Source organism: Pteropus vampyrus, unplaced genomic scaffold (genome assembly GCF_000151845.1).
Source record: "Pteropus vampyrus isolate Shadow unplaced genomic scaffold, Pvam_2.0 Scaffold76, whole genome shotgun sequence".
Taxonomy (NCBI): domain Eukaryota; kingdom Metazoa; phylum Chordata; class Mammalia; order Chiroptera; family Pteropodidae; genus Pteropus; species Pteropus vampyrus.
Genome location: NW_011888857.1, coordinates 5,383,380 through 5,392,945, shown reverse-complemented (window position 1 = coordinate 5,392,945; position 9,566 = coordinate 5,383,380).

Below are 9,566 nucleotides of genomic sequence, written 5' to 3'. Positions count from 1 at the left end.
TACACCACTCTAATAGAATCCCAATAGATATAACATTTTGACACAGTCCACAAGAACAATCTTTCTTTAAAATGATAAATTTTCATTTGTTTCTATTGCCTACTGGAACATGAGATTTTTTAGTATATTTTTAAAATTTTTTTTGAAATATTCTTTAGGACATATTGATATTTGAAGTCTTAAAACATTTTGCTGATGTAAGTATTTTGAGTACTTACTGTATTGAATAAGAAAAAAAAAAAAACTGTTAAAAGTTGTGACCAGCAAAGGAAAGGACATATTTAATTCATATCTATAAAGAATTGATCTCTTTTATAGTTTACCAAGAAGAATCTTCTTGAGATCTTCTTGATATTTGAAATACTTCCCGAGAACGTAATCTCCAGTATCAACTCATATGATGACAGCAAATAATTTTACTCAAGCTAATCTCTAGAATATAAATTACAGAATGAATTTATAGAGTATGTATATTGTAGAAAATTAAATTGTACGTGAAACTCATATTTATTTCGGTCATTCCGGAATTATATAAAGTTGTAAAGTACTTCTATGAGTTAAAAAGTTCCAGACTTTCCAGGATTGGATTATTTATTTCAGATTCACCAATAATAAAATGTTCTTAGAGAATCATCCCTAAAATATACAAATACTGATTTAATTAATATCTGGTATAACCTGCCTATTTAATTTTCATATCCTAAACGTCGCTATACAAATTAAAAACTTGAAAATTCCTAGCAACCTACGATATTATATTTTTCAGAGTAGTAGTACTTCTACATCTATAATCTTTTTATGGAAAAAAAATAGGATAAATTCAAAAATAAAAAAGTAAAATGAAATAAAATAAAAGTAGGATCATATCTTTATAGTTAAGGACTACCATGGCGACCTGCCCAGCACTAGTTAGTAATTACTTATTATGTAATATGTTTTGTGAGTACTGAAAGCATATAAAAGTTGTAATAACGAATTATCTGCAGATAAAATATGAACACTAGCTTCTAGAGTGAAGATGAACTCTGAAGTGTAGGTGGCACAGAGTTAATATGTGTCAGAGCAAAAATCAGAAAAAATAATCGATTCACTGAGAGACAGTAGTTGAGAAAGCAGCCGGGCTAGTTATTCATCTGGGGTTAGAACTCAGACAAAATGAAAACAGAAAAGAAATAAGCAAAAAGCAAAACGCGTGACATGGAGAAAATCTGATTGCAGGTTTTTATACATGACAATGCTGTCTATTAATTGGATAAGCTGCAGATTCCTTATCCTTTTTGTGTAGTTTAGCCAAAAAGATTTTTTTACACTTAAAAAATTTATTGTGAAACATAATTATGGAGAAAAATCATAAAATATATGTACAGTTTTAAATAATTATAAAGTAAGTACCTGTATAACTACCACCTAGTTCAAGAAATGAAAATAAATGCCAGCATACCAAAAGCCACCCTCTCATGGTCCCCTCTCTTGTTATAACTCCAATCTTCTCCTGTGGTAATTACTAAATTAAACCAAAGGGATTAATTTTTTTTAATTTTTATTTTAATCAAACTAGTGCACACACATTAAAATAATCATTGTTCATCATTATAGATATCAGTGCCCTTACACTCCATTTGGCAGGAGCTTTAAGTTCACTAAGTTCCCAACAATAATGACGTAACCCTATTGGCTCAAAAAAGAAACCACGAGCAGAGCTTCTTAATATTAACATAACAATCAGATTGGTGATTTTTAAGCAAGAGACTAAGAAAGTTCACATAACTTTCTATGTACATATATATGTATTCAGGTACAGGACACCCACGTGGGTGTGTATAAGTGTGTTCATACAGACATTTATGTATCTATCCCACTTTCTACATGTCAATGAATACATAACTGTATGTGTGTATAACCCACACAAACATACACTTTAACACACAATTTTCTTTGTTTTGTGAAAATATCAAAAGCTACTATTTGAATATGCCCAAATATTTTTAATTCTTTAATATAGGTGGTTATAATTTTTTAGATTTTTATTTATATTCTAAAATAAGCATAGATAATTTTCTAAAGAGAAAAAATATCCAAAACATTAAATTTATTCACAAGAGTCTCAACATCATAACCTTAAGTTTCTTTCCACTGTTTTCTTTAATATTGATTCTGTGCTATCATTTGATTAAATCACAAAAAGTGTTTACTTCAAAATTAACTGTATCAACTACTGGTTTCTGGTTTCAAATTACTAAGGAGTAAACTGAACTACCGACTTTTACATATATATATTTAACCCACTGAGACTGTGCTGTACAGGTTTTTATTGTTAAACCTTGTTTAACTTTGCAGCATCATTTAAAACTAGAGATTTAATAAATATTAGATAAAAATCTGTGAAGGTTTTGGTTCTGTTTACTGGATTATAAACAGCATATAGCCTTTATAATTGGCAAATATTGAGCAGGGAAATATGGCTATTTCTAACCTCTTAAAACATGGAAATGGAAAGAAAATGTCAAAGTAAAATGAAGATTTTTATTAAATTTAATGGAAGAAAGGAGGAATTGATTTTTATTTAATGTTAACTGATAAGAAAATTACCTTCTGATCTTTGTTTCTGGAGTCTGTTTAGCTATAGACAAATTCTAGCTGACTATCATTGGGATTATGTCCACAATTTTTTAAAAAGAATTTAATAAGCCGGCAAATAAAAATGTATTCCCATTATCAAAGCAAACTGAAGATAAATAGTGAAAGCAAATGAAATATCTAGGACACTAACACACAAATCAGGAATAATAAGAATATTAGCAATTGGGCACACATAGGAAAGAAGATTCTTAAGATGAAACATGTACCTCTTAGCATAACAAGAAATAGAACTCAGGCTTGGCTCTCAGCAAGTCCCTTACCTCTCTGACCCACTGCTTCTTCATCTGTATAGTGAGAAGGCAGATCTGCATATCCTCTTCCTGTCCTGACATTACTATGTGTAGTATCATAGGAAAATATTTGGTCTTTGTCCCTGGTCCCTGACACAGAGTTCCTAAAGCATTTGGAATATCCTAAGTGACATGGGTGATAGGAGCACCTTTTGTTCTAATGAGCTGGTGATGGCGGCCCCTAGATAGCCTCAGGATAGGGCGTGCTCTCCAGAACCTAGGCATAATTAGAGGTTTAGATCTTTCAGCCCTATTCCCTGACCTCCAGGGAGGGGAGAGAGGCTGAAGGCTGAGTTAATCACTAATGGTCAATGATTCAATCAATTGTACCTACTTAATGAAACCTCTATAGAAATCTCTAAACTTCAGGATTCTGAGAACACATTGAGATGCTAGGAGGGTAGGGTACCTGAAAGGGCATGGAAGCTCTGTACCTCCCCTCTATACTTTGTCCTATATATCTCTTCCATATGTCTGTTTTTGAGTTGCATCCTTTAAAATAAACCAAATAAATATAAGTAAAGTGTTTTACTGAGTTCTTCTTACTAATTATTGAACCTAACAAGGTGGTTGTAGGAAGCTTCAATTTGTAGTCATCGGAGCAAAAGTTTGGGTAGCGTGGCACTCCATTTGTGGCTAGCATCTGAAATGAGGGCAGTCTTATGGGACTGAGTCCTTTAACTTGTGGGATCTGACTCTAACTTGGGGTAGTTAGAGTTGAATTAAAATGTTGGGCACTAGGTGTCACAGAATCAGAGAATTAGAGAATTTGAAGAATAGCTGATTGATGTTAAAAAAAAAAAATCCCAAACTATGAATCTTATAAGGAAAATATTGTACATGTTTTTGGACTCTTCAGTTACAGAAATACACAGTAGTCCTTGAAATACACAGGAGTCACACCCCACTACCACCACCTAAGTCCTTTAGAATATAAATGAAGAGGAAGGAGGCATTGCATTTTAAAGGTTCCTTTTCCTCTTTTGGATGAAGCTTTTTATTGGAAGATTTCCATAAAGGAACTCATTTTAATTCTCCCAACAATACCATGTAGCATAAGATGAGACCCAGAAAAATTGAAGAAATATATAACCAAGAATAATGAAATTGTGATTTCGATTTGGTTATATCCGATGACTGTGTGGCAGGATAATGGAGTGCCCATCCCACCATTCTCTCTTCTTTCTAGAAATTGTAGCCATAGAATATCCTAAAAGCATTCTTTTATCTATAGAACTTATTTATTAATAGTCATAAATGTCCTTACCTGCTTTACATCAATTGAAAAGGGGATGTGACTTGACAAACCTAAGGAAAGAAGAAAAGACATTATACACTTTAGATACATGATAAAAACAGAAGAGTCATACCTGTTCCTTATCCCCAAGGAATGTGTCAGCTTTGTTTCAATAGAAGAGTATTACTGCAGACTGTAGCGTGTGTGTTTTATTAACTAGAGAGAGAGACCAATCTGTGGACGTTTACACTCCTTTATAACATTCCTTCAGCATTTAGTATTTTCCTTACATACAAGCATGAGAGAAACATGCTAAATCATGACCAAATTAAACTGTAAGTTAGTATATTATACTGTAAGTTAGTATATAGTTAAAATTATAGTACTGTAAGTTAGTATATAGTTAAAATTATAGTAGGCTAGTCAAATGTGTAGGGAAACTCCTAAGTATAATATTTATCAATTGTGGGACTAATGTCTAAAGGCCATGGCGATAACTTGCCTTGGAAAAACAAGTGAGAAATTTAAAAGAATTAAGAATTCAAGATTTATCTTCATTTTTCCTATCTCAGAATTTTTTTCTCTGTTTCTTTCCATATGATTCACCCTGGTCTCTTGATGTATATTTTCCTGTAAATAGCAAAACCAATTAAGATTAAGGTCAACACCTATGTTATTTGTATTGCCTATTTCAGGAAAATTATAGTCGGTCTTTTAAAATTCAGTTTTGAATGAATTACAACTTATTTTGTTTTTGTTTTTTTTTCCTTTCAAATGCTAGTTTTGCACATTTTTTGCCTTTTTTTCCACTTTTAATCATTTTGAGCACAATCAATAAGGCAACTTTGGACAAAGAGCATCTGATACCATGAAAACTCTAAACAAGCTTTAAAGAGTTTTCTTCTCCAAGGTTTTAAGTCAAATAAAGAGTTATCGTGTAATGATGTGCTACTCATCTTAATAGATTCATCAATGTTTTAAATAAAAATGCTAAATTAAACTGCTTTTATATTTTTTTTCACTTTTGTAACCAAATCAAAACTAAGTACTAAATATATCCTTCTACATTTAGTGTTTTTTTTTTTTAAGTTCAATGAATGCAGAGGTCAATTAACAATGGATAAAGGCAAAAAGCAAACATACTAAGAATATATTTGCCTTTTATGTTATCAAAGAAGCATTTATTAAAATGACCTTGAATTAACAATATTACAATAAAAATACTAGCAAATATTGTATTTATAATACCCATTGCACAAAGTTGCAATAAAATTGAAGAGTAGATATACTACTATTGATGTTATAAAGTTGTATAAACAAGGTACTATATATACATGGCAATAATCATAAAGAATTTCCTCATGGAATTTACTGTATGGTTATAACTCAGAGGAATCCAAAATATTTAATGCACAGAGATGTTTATCAATGTTTTATCTATTGATAAAGGGGAAGAAAAATGACTGAAATCAGCTGGAGCGTACAATATTAATAAAATAACACACTATAACTCATCACTATATAGTCATTAAATATATAACTATTATGAAAACTAGGGGAAAAATCATGCTTGAAATGTTACACAAATCATAAAATTATAATTATATAACCTAATTGTACAATGATCTCATCTATAGAGGCTTACCATGAACCAGAGTTCTGAGCAATTTCTGTGGATAATCAAAATTAATCCTTACAACATGCTATGATGTCCATAATATTTTGTCCCTATTTATCAAATGGTAACTATTATAGTTGTCGTGAACTGAACTAAGCCAATTTAGCTTTCACAGATGTTGCTTTCTTTTGGGGAGAGATTGTTGACTTCTTATGATTGTATTTTTCTGTGGGCAGTTTCGCTAGCATGTAGTATGTTTTGATGAGATTTAAATCTCGGCTTGAATTTTGCTGCACATGGCAACATTTATCAATAAGAAAGTACACACATGTATACAAATGCATACACATAAAAGTTACACATTCTGTTCTTATAAAATAAGTGAAATCTCAGTTCTCTTTTTCAAAGAACTCTGAAAAGCCCTTTGAATGGTTTCTTTTAGGCAGATGCAATAATACTGTAATGTCGAGTTTAGCAAATTTTCTGGCCTAATCAGGGAAAAATCATCTCTTAGGTACAGGGACACAGAACTCCATCTAAGCCCAAAGCTGAGAGCTCCACTCTGAAGGTACAGGCAGTTAAATCTTTCAGATTTTTATTATGGCAAGGTACTTACAGAATCTTTATAAACAATCCACATATCCTGACTACCATAAATTTCCCAAAGAAAATTATTTTTAATGCCATTTAGTAACTAAAGAATAGTCAAGTGAAGATCATATAGTCTATGTTGAAGCAGGTTTAGTATGCCATTCTAAAGAATGCAAAACTGATTAAATAGCTTCAAATATTAACTTCCCTGAAGGACTGATTGACTAGTATACACATATATACTACACAAGCAAAAACGTATCATCAGAGAACAAGACTAAGATCATCTACATTTCGTATTTCCAATTACCATGTGCAGATATAAGAGTTGGGCAGTTAAGATGGCTGCTAGGAAAAAAACTGATTCATTTAAAATGTTGGAGGAGAGCTCTATGGATACCCTGGATCACCATAGACATGAATAAGAAGGTCCTAGAATAAATTAAGCCTGAAACATCATAGGAGGCAAAAATGACAAAACTGAAGCTGTTCTACTTCAGACACATCATGAGAAGACAGGGTTCCTTGGAAAAGACAATAATGCTGAGAAAAATAGAAGGTGGCAGGGAAAGAAGGAGACCAAATATGAGATGGATTGACTATAGAAGAAGCCATAGGCATGAATCTACAGGAGCTGAGCAGGGATGTTGAAGATAGGACTCTGTGGACATCATTCATTTATAGTTTCTCTAGGAATTGGAGCTGACTCAAAGGCAAGTGACACACAGACTTATACTAAAGTGTTTTAAAGCAACACTTTACAATTTAACCTACAAATTATTTTTATATATAATTATTAATGTGTATATAATGCATAAGAAATCCTAGGTTGTTGCATCAAGGAAGAGGGAGTATACCTTTTTTTAAAAACTAATTTAACGTTTTAATTGTAATATTAGTATGGATCTCTTTAGGTTCATCTTATTTGGGACTCTATGGACTTCCTGGACCTGGATGTCTGTTCCCTTCCCCAGATTAGGAAAGTTTTTAGCCATTATTTCTTCAAATAAGTTTTTTGGTCTTGTCTCTCTCTCTTCTCTTTCTGGGACCCCTATAACTTATATGTTTTTCTGCTCAATGTTGTCTCAAAGGTCCCTTAAGGTATCTTCACTTCTTTATTTATCTTTTCTTTTTGCTGATCTGACTCTGTGAGTTCCATTTCTTTGCCTTCCAACTCACTGATCTTTTTTGCTTCACTCAATCTTCTGTTGAACCCCTCTAGTGTATTTTTTAGTTCAGTTATTATATTCTTCAGCTTTATAACTTCTGTTTGGAACTTTCTTATATTTTCTCTTTATTAAAGATCTCACTATGCTCATCCATTCTTCACCTGAATGTGGTGAGCATTTTTCATATTACTTAAACTCTTTATCAGGTAGATTGCTTATCTCTATTTCATTAATACCTTTTTCTGAGGCTTTTTCTTATTTTTTTTCATTTTGAACGTATTCCTTTATCTCCTAATTTTGCCTGTCTCTCTGTGTTTGTTTCTATGTGTTAGGCAAAGTGATTACCTCTCCCAGTCTTAAAAGAGTGATATTGGAGAAGTGACACACCTGGGGCCCCAAAGCACAATAGCCTCTGGACACCTGGGCTAAGCACTCAAGGGGCATCTCCTCTTTAAGTTGCTCACATTTGCCTGCTGTAGCTGGGCTGTGGTAACATCAAGAGATGAGCGATTCTCTCACCTGGCTCCTCTGTGGCTTGTGGCCTCTGTGCAAAGGTGGGCAGGGCTCTCAGTGGCATGTTTCCACCTGCTCTAGCAGGTAGAAGGAGAGTTCCAAAATGGCCCCTGCCAGCGCCAGCATTAGCAAAGTAGAATGAGATCAGAAAAATGGTTCCTTCCAAGGTCTCTTTCCCCAGAGAGAGTCCCAACAGTTCCCTGCCTCTCCAGCAGATGCTTTAAGATTATTAACTGGGTCTCTTTTACATATGGTCTAGATGAGTTCCCACCTTTTTCCCCCGCCCCCTCCCCCACTGGTTCCCAGGGTGAGTGAGTCTGTGCATGAGCCCTTTAAGAGCTAGTTCTCTGTATACTACAAAATCTGCCTAATAAGTATAATCTATTACACCTGAAGATCTGAGCTTCAAAATCTGAGTACCATCTTAGTGATTTGTTTGCAGAATGTACAATGCATAGAACTATGGTTGTTTTTACACTGTGCAGAAATGCAGAATTCTAGAAATAATCATATTTACTTAAAATATGATTAATAACCTCCCTCATTGAAATAGCCCTAGCTATATTATTTGGCACACCATACACACACTAGCATTTACTGAGCCTCTCTTATGATACGTTTAAACTTTATAACAAATCTAGCAACTATTTGTTATAATCAACCCCTTTTTAATGATTAGGAAACTAAGACTAAGAAAAGTATGAGACTTATTCAAGGTCATACACCTAGTAAATGTTAGAATCAGGAAACTAACTCAAGTCTTTCTAAAATCAGATTTCTTATTGTGTTTCCACCCTTTATTTTTATTCTTTCATTGGATTAATTATCAAACCATATATGCTAAGTTCTGAAGTATAACTGTTACCTGTGTACTACCATCCATTTCCACTGTAGCTATTCTACTTCAGGTCATACCATCTTTACCTGAACTATATACGTGGCATTCTACTTTGTCCCACTGGTTCCTGTTTCTTTCCTTGTAGACTGTTCTAAACATGGACAATTCCTAAAGCATAGCTCTGATGATTTCATTCTCCCTTAAAACAAACTATCTGCCTAATCGCTGCCTTTTCAGTTATATCAGGAGTAAATGTTAAAATTGAAGCACCTCCAACAATTCTTAATCAACAAATGGAATATTTTTAAAAACCTGGTAAAAACGCTGCCATATCATGACATTAAAAACGTATAAAAATTGTTCTACAATATTTCCTGCACATAACAAACTATCCATAGTTTTTATTATCTACTTTTTTTTTTCTACTAAGCAATACTTAAAAGAGGCTTATAGGCAGATAAATGTATCTACTCAGCAATACTTAAAAGAGGCTTATAACCCACTCAGATAAATGTATCTATTCTTCTACTTGCTCTTTTCTCTTTCTCCATTTTCTTAGTGTAGAACTGTCTTGAGAGAAAGGATACCATTAGATTTCAGGTATTTGATGTTCCTATCTTCATAGAAAGGCAGTGAGGTGTGCTTGGTCCCTGGCCAAAAACCTATGTAT